Genomic DNA, 16,983 nt, shown 5'->3' on the forward strand with positions numbered 1-16,983 from the left:
AGCTGTCCTTCTACAAAAAAACTCTTCCGGGCATGCTGTTACTTGTGGTTTTTTTTCCAGGACCTTCTCTCCGGCGGAGAGGAACTACTCCATCGGGGATCGAGAGCTTCTAGCCATTAAATTAGCACTTGAGGAATGGAGGCATCTGCTGGAGGGATCAAGATTTCCAGTTATTATTTACACCGATCACAAGAACCTCTCCTACCTCCAGTCTGCCCAACGGCTGAATCCTCGTCAGGCCAGGTGGTCTCTGTTCTTTGCCCGATTTAATTTTGAAATTCACTTTCGGCCTGCTGATAAAAACATTAGGGCCGATGCTCTCTCTCGTTCCTCAGATGCCTCTGAAATTGAACTCTCTCCTCAACACATCATTCCTCCTGACTGCCTGATTTCCACTTCTCCAGCCTCCATCAGGCAAACTCCTCCAGGAAAGACCTTTGTTTCTCCACGCCAACGCCTTGGGATCCTCAAATGGGGTCACTCCTCCCATCTCGCAGGTCATGCGGGCATCAAGAAATCTGTGCAACTCATCTCTCGCTTCTATTGGTGGCCGACTCTAGAGACTGATGTGGTGGACTTTGTGCGAGCCTGCACTATCTGTGCCCGGGATAAGACTCCTCGCCAGAAGCCCGCTGGTTTTCTTCATCCTCTACCTGTCCCCGAACAACCTTGGTCTCTGATTGGTATGGATTTTATTACTGACTTACCCCCATCCCATGGCAACACTGTTATTTGGGTGGTCGTTGATCGATTCTCCAAAATGGCACATTTCATCCCTCTTCCTGGTCTTCCTTCAGCGCCTCAGTTGGCTAAACAATTTTTTGTACACATTTTTCGTCTTCACGGGTTGCCTACACAGATCGTCTCGGATAGAGGCGTCCAATTTGTGTCTAAATTCTGGAGGGCTCTCTGTAAACAACTCAAGATTAAATTAAATTTTTCTTCTGCATACCATCCTCAATCCAATGGACAAGTAGAGAGAATTAACCAGATCTTGGGTGACTATTTACGACATTTTGTTTCCTCCCGCCAGGATGACTGGGCAGATCTTCTACCTTGGGCCGAATTCTCGTATAATTTCAGAATCTCTGAATCTTCCTCCAAATCTCCGTTTTTCGTGGTGTACGGCCGTCACCCTCTTCCCCCCCTCCCTACCCCCTTGCCCTCTGGTCTGCCCGCTGTGGATGAAATTTCTCGTGATCTTTCCACCATATGGAAAGAGACCCAAAATTCTCTCTTACAGGCTTCTTCTCGCATGAAGAGATTCGCAGATAAGAAAAGAAGAGCTCCTCCCATTTTTTCCCCTGGAGACAAGGTATGGCTCTCCGCTAAATATGTCCGTTTCCGTGTCCCGAGCTATAAGTTGGGACCACGCTATCTTGGTCCTTTTAAAGTTTTGTGTCAAATTAATCCTGTCTCTTACAAACTTCTTCTTCCTCCTTCTCTTCGTATCCCTAATGCCTTTCACGTCTCTCTTCTTAAACCTCTCATCCTCAACCGTTTTTCTCCTAAATCTGTTCCTCCCACTCCTGTTTCCGGCTCCTCGGACATCTTCTCTGTCAAAGAGATTTTGGCCTCTAAAAAGGTCAGGGGAAGAACTTTTTTTTTAGTGGATTGGGAGGGTTGTGGTCCAGAAGAGAGGTCCTGGGAACCTGAGGACAATATCCTGGACAAAAGTCTGATCCTCAGGTTCTCAGGCCCCAAGAAGAGGGGGAGACCCAAGGGGGGGGGTACTGTTACGCCGAGCGCTCCGGGTCCCCGCTCCTCCCCGGAGCGCTCGCTACACTTCCCTCACTGCAGCGCCCCGGTCGGTTCCACGGACCCGGGGCGCTGCGTTACCACCTCCGGCCGGGATGCGATTCGCGATGCGGGTAGCGCCCGCTCGCGATGCGCACCCCGGCTCCCGTACCTTACTCGCTCCCCGTCAGTTCTGTCCCGGCGCGCGCGGCCCCGCTCCCTAGGGCGCGCGCGCGCCGGGTCTTTGCGATTTAAAGGGCCACTGCACCGCTGATTGGTGCAGTGGTTCCAATTAGTGTTTACACCTGTGCACTTCCCTATATCACCTCACTTCCCCTTCACTCCCTCGCCGGATCTTGTTGCCCTAGTGCCAGTGAAAGCGTTCCTTGTGTGTTCCTTGCCTGTGATTCCAGACCTTCTGCCGTTGCCCCTGACTACGATCCTTGCTGCCTGCCCCGACCTTCTGCTACGTCCGACCTTGCTTCTGTCTACTCCCTTGTACCGCGCCTATCTTCAGCAGCCAGAGAGGTTGAGCCGTTGCTAGGGGATACGACCTGGTCACTACCGCCGCAGCAAGACCATCCCGCTTTGCGGCGGGCTCTGGTGAAAACCAGTAGTGACTTAGAACCGATCCTCTAGCACGGTCCACGCCAATCCCTCTCTGGCACAGAGGATCCACTACCTGCCAGCCGGCATCGTGACAATATATATATATGCGCACACACACACATAGATATAAACGTATTCTCCGTTGAGATATTGCAGCCGCTGCTGTGTCCAGGCCCAGGAGCCTTAGCACTGTGCTGTGATGTCACTCAATACCACTGACATCACTAGGTGTAAACAACATCTCTCCTTTGCTGTGTATGTGACTATGGAGCTGTTTGGTGATGTCGTCTATTACGGCCTTCATAGAAGCAACAGGAGATTGTTGCATCCATCTTGAACCCTCAGAACTACAGTGCTATGATGTCACTCACTTCCACAGGCCTTGCAGAGTGTAAACAACAACAACCCAGCTTTGTTGTGTATGTAACCAAAGGGATTTGTGATGTCACCTAGAACCTTCACAGCAGCGACAGCTTTATGAGGAGCATCAGCACTGCTCTGCCTGAGCAGAACCATCACCGCCATAGGTTGTCAAATAACCCGGATTTAACCCACACAGGTAAGTCCAATGGGGTGCAGGCATGTCCTCTATGCTTACAGCTTCCCGTGGGTGTTGGTTTGATACCGTTTGGGGACAGCCAAGGAGGCATCTGCAGGCAACAAAGGTAGGTGTGTGCTTGTGTGTGTGTTTCCTATGCAGATCCTAAGCCCAGTGTCACATGCAAGTAGGAGGAGTAAGAAGGGTTCCTGGCAAATCCGGGTTATGGATTGCATTTAAAAAGGCCCCGTGGGAGTGCAATGGGCCCCTGTCTTGCTGCTTAGCAATAATGGTATGGGTTTAGGTTCTGCTGTGTGTACTGGTGGTTGACTGCCCCCCAGCCCAGAGTGTGCATGGAAAATTGTCTGGCAGCCTCCCTGACAGCAAGCAGTGATAGTGCCCATGAAGGGGACCTTGTTGGGCCCGCCCCTTTCACGGTTATCGCTTCTCGGCCTTTTGGCTAAGATCAAGTGTAGTATCTGTTCTTATCAGTTTAATATCTGATACGTCCCCTATCTGGGGACCATATATTAAATGGATTTTTGAGAACGGGGGCCGATTTCGAAGCTTGCTTCCGTCGCCCTATGCATTGACCCGATATGGCAGTATCTTTGGGTACAGTGCACCACCCCCTTACAGGGTTAAAAAGAAAGATTCCTACTTTCATTGCTACCTGCTTGCTGGCTAGCCAGCTAGCCAGCCCTGTGGGCCTTGCTGCTGCTGCAGCCAAAAAACAAAAGGTGGTGCTGCTGCTGCTTCTGCTGCTTCTGCTTCTGCTTGTGTCTGGCCCCTGTTGGAGCGTCCAGGCACAGGACTTCTGCTGCTGCTGACTAAATGGCCTCCTTAATTGGATCATTTGAGTAGCCAGCACACCTGTGCAGGTAGGGCATGACATGATAGGCAGCTGCCTTGATAGCGGGTGGGTGCTGAATGTTCCTAATTGACAAAATAAGATTAATGCTTATGAAGAAATATAAAATCTCATCCCTTCCCCAATATCGCGCCACACCCCTACCCCTTAATTCCCTGGTTGAACGTGATGGACATATGTCTTTTTTCGACCGTACTAACTATGTAACTATGTAACATAACATGGGGGGGGGGGTCTCCTGGCTGTTCACACAGGTGTGTCATTGCTGTACATTGACCATGCATTGCTTCTGTGGTATTGCAAAGGCAAAGACAAATGCTTCCAGCCATCCATTGCACTAATGGATTGGTCATCAGCTGGCTGTCTATGTCCCGCATCAATATAGACCAAAGTACAGAGGGTTAGGCTATGCTATTGTGCACCTACCTGATGCATCAGAAGGTGCGAGGCCCTTGCTAAATTCTGTGCACAGACTTTGAGATCTATGCTTTAGACTGTATCTAAACCTGCTCCAACATGGACTGACATTCTGGCCTACTTTCAGCCGATGCGACTTGTCTGTCGCTGAACAGTCGCTTTTTATGTATTCAGCACCTATGTATAATGTTGTAAAAATGCTCTAGAAGCTAAAGTCGCAGAAATGTCACACATATTTGGCCTGCAACTTTCTGTGCGACAAATTCAGACAGGAAAAATCAGTATAAATCCTTAGAAAATTATCCCCCAGTGTCTCCATCTGCTGGCGGTATTGAATAAGCATTGCTGCACTGATGGGGTATGCATTAGACGAAAAAAAAGAAGAAAAAGAAGAATAATACGCCCAGAAAAGAGGCGAAAAGGAGAAAAACGTAAAAAAACGTGAAAAAAAAGTAAGAGGAAGAGAAGGGAAAAAAAGGTGGAAAGGGGTTTAAAAGTGATTTCGGCGGAGAAATATATATATATATATATATATATATATATATATATATATATATGCGCACACACACACATAGATATAAACGTATTCTCCGTTGAGATATTGCAGCCGCTGCTGTGTCCAGGCCCAGGAGCCTTAGCACTGTGCTGTGATGTCACTCAATACCACTGACATCACTAGGTGTAAACAACATCTCTCCTTTGCTGTGTATGTGACTATGGAGCTGTTTGGTGATGTCGTCTATTACGGCCTTCATAGAAGCAACAGGAGATTGTTGCATCCATCTTGAACCCTCAGAACTACAGTGCTATGATGTCACTCACTTCCACAGGCCTTGCAGAGTGTAAACAACAACAACCCAGCTTTGTTGTGTATGTAACCAAAGGGATTTGTGATGTCACCTAGAACCTTCACAGCAGCGACAGCTTTATGAGGAGCATCAGCACTGCTCTGCCTGAGCAGAACCATCACCGCCATAGGTTGTCAAATAACCCGGATTTAACCCACACAGGTAAGTCCAATGGGGTGCAGGCATGTCCTCTATGCTTACAGCTTCCCGTGGGTGTTGGTTTGATACCGTTTGGGGACAGCCAAGGAGGCATCTGCAGGCAACAAAGGTAGGTGTGTGCTTGTGTGTGTGTTTCCTATGCAGATCCTAAGCCCAGTGTCACATGCAAGTAGGAGGAGTAAGAAGGGTTCCTGGCAAATCCGGGTTATGGATTGCATTTAAAAAGGCCCCGTGGGAGTGCAATGGGCCCCTGTCTTGCTGCTTAGCAATAATGGTATGGGTTTAGGTTCTGCTGTGTGTACTGGTGGTTGACTGCCCCCCAGCCCAGAGTGTGCATGGAAAATTGTCTGGCAGCCTCCCTGACAGCAAGCAGTGATAGTGCCCATGAAGGGGACCTTGTTGGGCCCGCCCCTTTCACGGTTATCGCTTCTCGGCCTTTTGGCTAAGATCAAGTGTAGTATCTGTTCTTATCAGTTTAATATCTGATACGTCCCCTATCTGGGGACCATATATTAAATGGATTTTTGAGAACGGGGGCCGATTTCGAAGCTTGCTTCCGTCGCCCTATGCATTGACCCGATATGGCAGTATCTTCGGGTACAGTGCACCACCCCCTTACAGGGTTAAAAAGAAAGATTCCTACTTTCATTGCTACCTGCTTGCTGGCTAGCCAGCTAGCCAGCCCTGTGGGCCTTGCTGCTGCTGCAGCCAAAAAACAAAAGGTGGTGCTGCTGCTGCTGCTTCTGCTGCTTCTGCTTCTGCTTGTGTCTGGCCCCTGTTGGAGCGTCCAGGCACAGGACTTCTGCTGCTGCTGACTAAATGGCCTCCTTAATTGGATCATTTGAGTAGCCAGCACACCTGTGCAGGTAGGGCATGACATGATAGGCAGCTGCCTTGATAGCGGGTGGGTGCTGAATGTTCCTAATTGACAAAATAAGATTAATGCTTATGAAGAAATATAAAATCTCATCCCTTCCCCAATATCGCGCCACACCCCTACCCCTTAATTCCCTGGTTGAACGTGATGGACATATGTCTTTTTTCGACCGTACTAACTATGTAACTATGTAACATAACATGGGGGGGGGGGTCTCCTGGCTGTTCACACAGGTGTGTCATTGCTGTACATTGACCATGCATTGCTTCTGTGGTATTGCAAAGGCAAAGACAAATGCTTCCAGCCATCCATTGCACTAATGGATTGGTCATCAGCTGGCTGTCTATGTCCCGCATCAATATAGACCAAAGTACAGAGGGTTAGGCTATGCTATTGTGCACCTACCTGATGCATCAGAAGGTGCGAGGCCCTTGCTAAATTCTGTGCACAGACTTTGAGATCTATGCTTTAGACTGTATCTAAACCTGCTCCAACATGGACTGACATTCTGGCCTACTTTCAGCCGATGCGACTTGTCTGTCGCTGAACAGTCGCTTTTTATGTATTCAGCACCTATGTATAATGTTGTAAAAATGCTCTAGAAGCTAAAGTCGCAGAAATGTCACACATATTTGGCCTGCAACTTTCTGTGCGACAAATTCAGACAGGAAAAATCAGTATAAATCCTTAGAAAATTATCCCCCAGTGTCTCCATCTGCTGGCGGTATTGAATAAGCATTGCTGCACTGATGGGGTATGCATTAGACGAAAAAAAAGAAGAAAAAGAAGAATAATACGCCCAGAAAAGAGGCGAAAAGGAGAAAAACGTAAAAAAACGTGAAAAAAAAGTAAGAGGAAGAGAAGGGAAAAAAAGGTGGAAAGGGGTTTAAAAGTGATTTCGGCGGAGAAATATATATATATATATATATATATATATATATATATATGCGCACACACACACATAGATATAAACGTATTCTCCGTTGAGATATTGCAGCCGCTGCTGTGTCCAGGCCCAGGAGCCTTAGCACTGTGCTGTGATGTCACTCAATACCACTGACATCACTAGGTGTAAACAACATCTCTCCTTTGCTGTGTATGTGACTATGGAGCTGTTTGGTGATGTCGTCTATTACGGCCTTCATAGAAGCAACAGGAGATTGTTGCATCCATCTTGAACCCTCAGAACTACAGTGCTATGATGTCACTCACTTCCACAGGCCTTGCAGAGTGTAAACAACAACAACCCAGCTTTGTTGTGTATGTAACCAAAGGGATTTGTGATGTCACCTAGAACCTTCACAGCAGCGACAGCTTTATGAGGAGCATCAGCACTGCTCTGCCTGAGCAGAACCATCACCGCCATAGGTTGTCAAATAACCCGGATTTAACCCACACAGGTAAGTCCAATGGGGTGCAGGCATGTCCTCTATGCTTACAGCTTCCCGTGGGTGTTGGTTTGATACCGTTTGGGGACAGCCAAGGAGGCATCTGCAGGCAACAAAGGTAGGTGTGTGCTTGTGTGTGTGTTTCCTATGCAGATCCTAAGCCCAGTGTCACATGCAAGTAGGAGGAGTAAGAAGGGTTCCTGGCAAATCCGGGTTATGGATTGCATTTAAAAAGGCCCCGTGGGAGTGCAATGGGCCCCTGTCTTGCTGCTTAGCAATAATGGTATGGGTTTAGGTTCTGCTGTGTGTACTGGTGGTTGACTGCCCCCCAGCCCAGAGTGTGCATGGAAAATTGTCTGGCAGCCTCCCTGACAGCAAGCAGTGATAGTGCCCATGAAGGGGACCTTGTTGGGCCCGCCCCTTTCACGGTTATCGCTTCTCGGCCTTTTGGCTAAGATCAAGTGTAGTATCTGTTCTTATCAGTTTAATATCTGATACGTCCCCTATCTGGGGACCATATATTAAATGGATTTTTGAGAACGGGGGCCGATTTCGAAGCTTGCTTCCGTCGCCCTATGCATTGACCCGATATGGCAGTATCTTCGGGTACAGTGCACCACCCCCTTACAGGGTTAAAAAGAAAGATTCCTACTTTCATTGCTACCTGCTTGCTGGCTAGCCAGCTAGCCAGCCCTGTGGGCCTTGCTGCTGCTGCAGCCAAAAAACAAAAGGTGGTGCTGCTGCTGCTGCTTCTGCTGCTTCTGCTTCTGCTTGTGTCTGGCCCCTGTTGGAGCGTCCAGGCACAGGACTTCTGCTGCTGCTGACTAAATGGCCTCCTTAATTGGATCATTTGAGTAGCCAGCACACCTGTGCAGGTAGGGCATGACATGATAGGCAGCTGCCTTGATAGCGGGTGGGTGCTGAATGTTCCTAATTGACAAAATAAGATTAATGCTTATGAAGAAATATAAAATCTCATCCCTTCCCCAATATCGCGCCACACCCCTACCCCTTAATTCCCTGGTTGAACGTGATGGACATATGTCTTTTTTCGACCGTACTAACTATGTAACTATGTAACATAACATGGGGGGGGGGGTCTCCTGGCTGTTCACACAGGTGTGTCATTGCTGTACATTGACCATGCATTGCTTCTGTGGTATTGCAAAGGCAAAGACAAATGCTTCCAGCCATCCATTGCACTAATGGATTGGTCATCAGCTGGCTGTCTATGTCCCGCATCAATATAGACCAAAGTACAGAGGGTTAGGCTATGCTATTGTGCACCTACCTGATGCATCAGAAGGTGCGAGGCCCTTGCTAAATTCTGTGCACAGACTTTGAGATCTATGCTTTAGACTGTATCTAAACCTGCTCCAACATGGACTGACATTCTGGCCTACTTTCAGCCGATGCGACTTGTCTGTCGCTGAACAGTCGCTTTTTATGTATTCAGCACCTATGTATAATGTTGTAAAAATGCTCTAGAAGCTAAAGTCGCAGAAATGTCACACATATTTGGCCTGCAACTTTCTGTGCGACAAATTCAGACAGGAAAAATCAGTATAAATCCTTAGAAAATTATCCCCCAGTGTCTCCATCTGCTGGCGGTATTGAATAAGCATTGCTGCACTGATGGGGTATGCATTAGACGAAAAAAAAGAAGAAAAAGAAGAATAATACGCCCAGAAAAGAGGCGAAAAGGAGAAAAACGTAAAAAAACGTGAAAAAAAAGTAAGAGGAAGAGAAGGGAAAAAAAGGTGGAAATGGGTTTAAAAGTGATTTCGGCGGAGAAATATATATATATATATATATATATATATATATATGCGCACACACACACATAGATATAAACGTATTCTCCGTTGAGATATTGCAGCCGCTGCTGTGTCCAGGCCCAGGAGCCTTAGCACTGTGCTGTGATGTCACTCAATACCACTGACATCACTAGGTGTAAACAACATCTCTCCTTTGCTGTGTATGTGACTATGGAGCTGTTTGGTGATGTCGTCTATTACGGCCTTCATAGAAGCAACAGGAGATTGTTGCATCCATCTTGAACCCTCAGAACTACAGTGCTATGATGTCACTCACTTCCACAGGCCTTGCAGAGTGTAAACAACAACAACCCAGCTTTGTTGTGTATGTAACCAAAGGGATTTGTGATGTCACCTAGAACCTTCACAGCAGCGACAGCTTTATGAGGAGCATCAGCACTGCTCTGCCTGAGCAGAACCATCACCGCCATAGGTTGTCAAATAACCCGGATTTAACCCACACAGGTAAGTCCAATGGGGTGCAGGCATGTCCTCTATGCTTACAGCTTCCCGTGGGTGTTGGTTTGATACCGTTTGGGGACAGCCAAGGAGGCATCTGCAGGCAACAAAGGTAGGTGTGTGCTTGTGTGTGTGTTTCCTATGCAGATCCTAAGCCCAGTGTCACATGCAAGTAGGAGGAGTAAGAAGGGTTCCTGGCAAATCCGGGTTATGGATTGCATTTAAAAAGGCCCCGTGGGAGTGCAATGGGCCCCTGTCTTGCTGCTTAGCAATAATGGTATGGGTTTAGGTTCTGCTGTGTGTACTGGTGGTTGACTGCCCCCCAGCCCAGAGTGTGCATGGAAAATTGTCTGGCAGCCTCCCTGACAGCAAGCAGTGATAGTGCCCATGAAGGGGACCTTGTTGGGCCCGCCCCTTTCACGGTTATCGCTTCTCGGCCTTTTGGCTAAGATCAAGTGTAGTATCTGTTCTTATCAGTTTAATATCTGATACGTCCCCTATCTGGGGACCATATATTAAATGGATTTTTGAGAACGGGGGCCGATTTCGAAGCTTGCTTCCGTCGCCCTATGCATTGACCCGATATGGCAGTATCTTCGGGTACAGTGCACCACCCCCTTACAGGGTTAAAAAGAAAGATTCCTACTTTCATTGCTACCTGCTTGCTGGCTAGCCAGATAGCCAGCCCTGTGGGCCTTGCTGCTGCTGCAGCCAAAAAACAAAAGGTGGTGCTGCTGCTGCTTCTGCTGCTTCTGCTTCTGCTTGTGTCTGGCCCCTGTTGGAGCGTCCAGGCACAGGACTTCTGCTGCTGCTGACTAAATGGCCTCCTTAATTGGATCATTTGAGTAGCCAGCACACCTGTGCAGGTAGGGCATGACATGATAGGCAGCTGCCTTGATAGCGGGTGGGTGCTGAATGTTCCTAATTGACAAAATAAGATTAATGCTTATGAAGAAATATAAAATCTCATCCCTTCCCCAATATCGCGCCACACCCCTACCCCTTAATTCCCTGGTTGAACGTGATGGACATATGTCTTTTTTCGACCGTACTAACTATGTAACTATGTAACATAACATGGGGGGGGGGGGTCTCCTGGCTGTTCACACAGGTGTGTCATTGCTGTACATTGACCATGCATTGCTTCTGTGGTATTGCAAAGGCAAAGACAAATGCTTCCAGCCATCCATTGCACTAATGGATTGGTCATCAGCTGGCTGTCTATGTCCCGCATCAATATAGACCAAAGTACAGAGGGTTAGGCTATGCTATTGTGCACCTACCTGATGCATCAGAAGGTGCGAGGCCCTTGCTAAATTCTGTGCACAGACTTTGAGATCTATGCTTTAGACTGTATCTAAACCTGCTCCAACATGGACTGACATTCTGGCCTACTTTCAGCCGATGCGACTTGTCTGTCGCTGAACAGTCGCTTTTTATGTATTCAGCACCTATGTATAATGTTGTAAAAATGCTCTAGAAGCTAAAGTCGCAGAAATGTCACACATATTTGGCCTGCAACTTTCTGTGCGACAAATTCAGACAGGAAAAATCAGTATAAATCCTTAGAAAATTATCCCCCAGTGTCTCCATCTGCTGGCGGTATTGAATAAGCATTGCTGCACTGATGGGGTATGCATTAGACGAAAAAAAAGAAGAAAAAGAAGAATAATACGCCCAGAAAAGAGGCGAAAAGGAGAAAAACGTAAAAAAACGTGAAAAAAAAGTAAGAGGAAGAGAAGGGAAAAAAAGGTGGAAATGGGTTTAAAAGTGATTTCGGCGGAGAAATATATATATATATATATATATATATATATATATATATATATATATGCGCACACACACACATAGATATAAACGTATTCTCCGTTGAGATATTGCAGCCGCTGCTGTGTCCAGGCCCAGGAGCCTTAGCACTGTGCTGTGATGTCACTCAATACCACTGACATCACTAGGTGTAAACAACATCTCTCCTTTGCTGTGTATGTGACTATGGAGCTGTTTGGTGATGTCGTCTATTACGGCCTTCATAGAAGCAACAGGAGATTGTTGCATCCATCTTGAACCCTCAGAACTACAGTGCTATGATGTCACTCACTTCCACAGGCCTTGCAGAGTGTAAACAACAACAACCCAGCTTTGTTGTGTATGTAACCAAAGGGATTTGTGATGTCACCTAGAACCTTCACAGCAGCGACAGCTTTATGAGGAGCATCAGCACTGCTCTGCCTGAGCAGAACCATCACCGCCATAGGTTGTCAAATAACCCGGATTTAACCCACACAGGTAAGTCCAATGGGGTGCAGGCATGTCCTCTATGCTTACAGCTTCCCGTGGGTGTTGGTTTGATACCGTTTGGGGACAGCCAAGGAGGCATCTGCAGGCAACAAAGGTAGGTGTGTGCTTGTGTGTGTGTTTCCTATGCAGATCCTAAGCCCAGTGTCACATGCAAGTAGGAGGAGTAAGAAGGGTTCCTGGCAAATCCGGGTTATGGATTGCATTTAAAAAGGCCCCGTGGGAGTGCAATGGGCCCCTGTCTTGCTGCTTAGCAATAATGGTATGGGTTTAGGTTCTGCTGTGTGTACTGGTGGTTGACTGCCCCCCAGCCCAGAGTGTGCATGGAAAATTGTCTGGCAGCCTCCCTGACAGCAAGCAGTGATAGTGCCCATGAAGGGGACCTTGTTGGGCCCGCCCCTTTCACGGTTATCGCTTCTCGGCCTTTTGGCTAAGATCAAGTGTAGTATCTGTTCTTATCAGTTTAATATCTGATACGTCCCCTATCTGGGGACCATATATTAAATGGATTTTTGAGAACGGGGGCCGATTTCGAAGCTTGCTTCCGTCGCCCTATGCATTGACCCGATATGGCAGTATCTTCGGGTACAGTGCACCACCCCCTTACAGGGTTAAAAAGAAAGATTCCTACTTTCATTGCTACCTGCTTGCTGGCTAGCCAGCTAGCCAGCCCTGTGGGCCTTGCTGCTGCTGCAGCCAAAAAACAAAAGGTGGTGCTGCTGCTGCTTCTGCTGCTTCTGCTTCTGCTTGTGTCTGGCCCCTGTTGGAGCGTCCAGGCACAGGACTTCTGCTGCTGCTGACTAAATGGCCTCCTTAATTGGATCATTTGAGTAGCCAGCACACCTGTGCAGGTAGGGCATGACATGATAGGCAGCTGCCTTGATAGCGGGTGGGTGCTGAATGTTCCTAATTGACAAAATAAGATTAATGCTTATGAAGAAATATAAAATCTCATCCCTTCCCCAATATCGCGCCACACCCCTACCCCTTAATTCCCTGGTTGAACGTGATGGACATATGTCTTTTTTCGACCGTACTAACTATGTAACTATGTAACATAACATGGGGGGGGGGGTCTCCTGGCTGTTCACACAGGTGTGTCATTGCTGTACATTGACCATGCATTGCTTCTGTGGTATTGCAAAGGCAAAGACAAATGCTTCCAGCCATCCATTGCACTAATGGATTGGTCATCAGCTGGCTGTCTATGTCCCGCATCAATATAGACCAAAGTACAGAGGGTTAGGCTATGCTATTGTGCACCTACCTGATGCATCAGAAGGTGCGAGGCCCTTGCTAAATTCTGTGCACAGACTTTGAGATCTATGCTTTAGACTGTATCTAAACCTGCTCCAACATGGACTGACATTCTGGCCTACTTTCAGCCGATGCGACTTGTCTGTCGCTGAACAGTCGCTTTTTATGTATTCAGCACCTATGTATAATGTTGTAAAAATGCTCTAGAAGCTAAAGTCGCAGAAATGTCACACATATTTGGCCTGCAACTTTCTGTGCGACAAATTCAGACAGGAAAAATCAGTATAAATCCTTAGAAAATTATCCCCCAGTGTCTCCATCTGCTGGCGGTATTGAATAAGCATTGCTGCACTGATGGGGTATGCATTAGACGAAAAAAAAGAAGAAAAAGAAGAATAATACGCCCAGAAAAGAGGCGAAAAGGAGAAAAACGTAAAAAAACGTGAAAAAAAAGTAAGAGGAAGAGAAGGGAAAAAAAGGTGGAAATGGGTTTAAAAGTGATTTCGGCGGAGAAATATATATATATATATATATATATATATATATATATATATATATGCGCACACACACACATAGATATAAACGTATTCTCCGTTGAGATATTGCAGCCGCTGCTGTGTCCAGGCCCAGGAGCCTTAGCACTGTGCTGTGATGTCACTCAATACCACTGACATCACTAGGTGTAAACAACATCTCTCCTTTGCTGTGTATGTGACTATGGAGCTGTTTGGTGATGTCGTCTATTACGGCCTTCATAGAAGCAACAGGAGATTGTTGCATCCATCTTGAACCCTCAGAACTACAGTGCTATGATGTCACTCACTTCCACAGGCCTTGCAGAGTGTAAACAACAACAACCCAGCTTTGTTGTGTATGTAACCAAAGGGATTTGTGATGTCACCTAGAACCTTCACAGCAGCGACAGCTTTATGAGGAGCATCAGCACTGCTCTGCCTGAGCAGAACCATCACCGCCATAGGTTGTCAAATAACCCGGATTTAACCCACACAGGTAAGTCCAATGGGGTGCAGGCATGTCCTCTATGCTTACAGCTTCCCGTGGGTGTTGGTTTGATACCGTTTGGGGACAGCCAAGGAGGCATCTGCAGGCAACAAAGGTAGGTGTGTGCTTGTGTGTGTGTTTCCTATGCAGATCCTAAGCCCAGTGTCACATGCAAGTAGGAGGAGTAAGAAGGGTTCCTGGCAAATCCGGGTTATGGATTGCATTTAAAAAGGCCCCGTGGGAGTGCAATGGGCCCCTGTCTTGCTGCTTAGCAATAATGGTATGGGTTTAGGTTCTGCTGTGTGTACTGGTGGTTGACTGCCCCCCAGCCCAGAGTGTGCATGGAAAATTGTCTGGCAGCCTCCCTGACAGCAAGCAGTGATAGTGCCCATGAAGGGGACCTTGTTGGGCCCGCCCCTTTCACGGTTATCGCTTCTCGGCCTTTTGGCTAAGATCAAGTGTAGTATCTGTTCTTATCAGTTTAATATCTGATACGTCCCCTATCTGGGGACCATATATTAAATGGATTTTTGAGAACGGGGGCCGATTTCGAAGCTTGCTTCCGTCGCCCTATGCATTGACCCGATATGGCAGTATCTTCGGGTACAGTGCACCACCCCCTTACAGGGTTAAAAAGAAAGATTCCTACTTTCATTGCTACCTGCTTGCTGGCTAGCCAGCTAGCCAGCCCTGTGGGCCTTGCTGCTGCTGCAGCCAAAAAACAAAAGGTGGTGCTGCTGCTGCTTCTGCTGCTTCTGCTTCTGCTTGTGTCTGGCCCCTGTTGGAGCGTCCAGGCACAGGACTTCTGCTGCTGCTGACTAAATGGCCTCCTTAATTGGATCATTTGAGTAGCCAGCACACCTGTGCAGGTAGGGCATGACATGATAGGCAGCTGCCTTGATAGCGGGTGGGTGCTGAATGTTCCTAATTGACAAAATAAGATTAATGCTTATGAAGAAATATAAAATCTCATCCCTTCCCCAATATCGCGCCACACCCCTACCCCTTAATTCCCTGGTTGAACGTGATGGACATATGTCTTTTTTCGACCGTACTAACTATGTAACTATGTAACATAACATGGGGGGGGGGGGTCTCCTGGCTGTTCACACAGGTGTGTCATTGCTGTACATTGACCATGCATTGCTTCTGTGGTATTGCAAAGGCAAAGACAAATGCTTCCAGCCATCCATTGCACTAATGGATTGGTCATCAGCTGGCTGTCTATGTCCCGCATCAATATAGACCAAAGTACAGAGGGTTAGGCTATGCTATTGTGCACCTACCTGATGCATCAGAAGGTGCGAGGCCCTTGCTAAATTCTGTGCACAGACTTTGAGATCTATGCTTTAGACTGTATCTAAACCTGCTCCAACATGGACTGACATTCTGGCCTACTTTCAGCCGATGCGACTTGTCTGTCGCTGAACAGTCGCTTTTTATGTATTCAGCACCTATGTATAATGTTGTAAAAATGCTCTAGAAGCTAAAGTCGCAGAAATGTCACACATATTTGGCCTGCAACTTTCTGTGCGACAAATTCAGACAGGAAAAATCAGTATAAATCCTTAGAAAATTATCCCCCAGTGTCTCCATCTGCTGGCGGTATTGAATAAGCATTGCTGCACTGATGGGGTATGCATTAGACGAAAAAAAAGAAGAAAAAGAAGAATAATACGCCCAGAAAAGAGGCGAAAAGGAGAAAAACGTAAAAAAACGTGAAAAAAAAGTAAGAGGAAGAGAAGGGAAAAAAAGGTGGAAAGGGGTTTAAAAGTGATTTCGGCGGAGAAATATATATATATATATATATATATATATATATATATATATATATGCGCACACACACACATAGATATAAACGTATTCTCCGTTGAGATATTGCAGCCGCTGCTGTGTCCAGGCCCAGGAGCCTTAGCACTGTGCTGTGATGTCACTCAATACCACTGACATCACTAGGTGTAAACAACATCTCTCCTTTGCTGTGTATGTGACTATGGAGCTGTTTGGTGATGTCGTCTATTACGGCCTTCATAGAAGCAACAGGAGATTGTTGCATCCATCTTGAACCCTCAGAACTACAGTGCTATGATGTCACTCACTTCCACAGGCCTTGCAGAGTGTAAACAACAACAACCCAGCTTTGTTGTGTATGTAACCAAAGGGATTTGTGATGTCACCTAGAACCTTCACAGCAGCGACAGCTTTATGAGGAGCATCAGCACTGCTCTGCCTGAGCAGAACCATCACCGCCATAGGTTGTCAAATAACCCGGATTTAACCCACACAGGTAAGTCCAATGGGGTGCAGGCATGTCCTCTATGCTTACAGCTTCCCGTGGGTGTTGGTTTGATACCGTTTGGGGACAGCCAAGGAGGCATCTGCAGGCAACAAAGGTAGGTGTGTGCTTGTGTGTGTGTTTCCTATGCAGATCCTAAGCCCAGTGTCACATGCAAGTAGGAGGAGTAAGAAGGGTTCCTGGCAAATCCGGGTTATGGATTGCATTTAAAAAGGCCCCGTGGGAGTGCAATGGGCCCCTGTCTTGCTGCTTAGCAATAATGGTATGGGTTTAGGTTCTGCTGTGTGTACTGGTGGTTGACTGCCCCCCAGCCCAGAGTGTGCATGGAAAATTGTCTGGCAGCCTCCTCCCTGACAGCAAGCAGTGATAGTGCCCATGAAGGGGACCTTGTTGGGCCCGCCCCTTTCACGGTT

The 16,983-nt window shown here is 47.2% G+C and overlaps 6 non-coding genes across 6 annotated transcripts; all 6 read left to right on the forward strand.

The window, feature by feature from the left end:
* Positions 1 to 3,324: 3,324 nt before the first annotated feature.
* Positions 3,325 to 3,515, forward strand: LOC130333923 (U2 spliceosomal RNA). Its single transcript, XR_008875970.1, has one exon. It is a non-coding gene; the product is annotated as a U2 spliceosomal RNA (small nuclear RNA).
* A 2,086-nt stretch (positions 3,516 to 5,601) lies between these two features.
* On the forward strand, positions 5,602 to 5,792 carry LOC130333895 (U2 spliceosomal RNA). The gene has a single exon (XR_008875944.1). It is a non-coding gene; the product is annotated as a U2 spliceosomal RNA (small nuclear RNA).
* Positions 5,793 to 7,875: 2,083 nt separating this feature from the next.
* LOC130333896 (U2 spliceosomal RNA) lies at positions 7,876 to 8,066 on the forward strand. Its single transcript, XR_008875945.1, has one exon. It is a non-coding gene; the product is annotated as a U2 spliceosomal RNA (small nuclear RNA).
* A 2,079-nt stretch (positions 8,067 to 10,145) lies between these two features.
* On the forward strand, positions 10,146 to 10,336 carry LOC130333897 (U2 spliceosomal RNA). The gene has a single exon (XR_008875946.1). It is a non-coding gene; the product is annotated as a U2 spliceosomal RNA (small nuclear RNA).
* A 2,089-nt stretch (positions 10,337 to 12,425) lies between these two features.
* Positions 12,426 to 12,616, forward strand: LOC130333898 (U2 spliceosomal RNA). The gene has a single exon (XR_008875947.1). It is a non-coding gene; the product is annotated as a U2 spliceosomal RNA (small nuclear RNA).
* Positions 12,617 to 14,702: 2,086 nt separating this feature from the next.
* On the forward strand, positions 14,703 to 14,893 carry LOC130333899 (U2 spliceosomal RNA). Its single transcript, XR_008875948.1, has one exon. It is a non-coding gene; the product is annotated as a U2 spliceosomal RNA (small nuclear RNA).
* The last annotated feature ends 2,090 nt before the right edge of the window (positions 14,894 to 16,983 follow it).

This window comes from Hyla sarda, unplaced genomic scaffold (assembly GCF_029499605.1).
Source record: "Hyla sarda isolate aHylSar1 unplaced genomic scaffold, aHylSar1.hap1 scaffold_420, whole genome shotgun sequence".
Lineage (NCBI taxonomy): Eukaryota > Metazoa > Chordata > Amphibia > Anura > Hylidae > Hyla > Hyla sarda.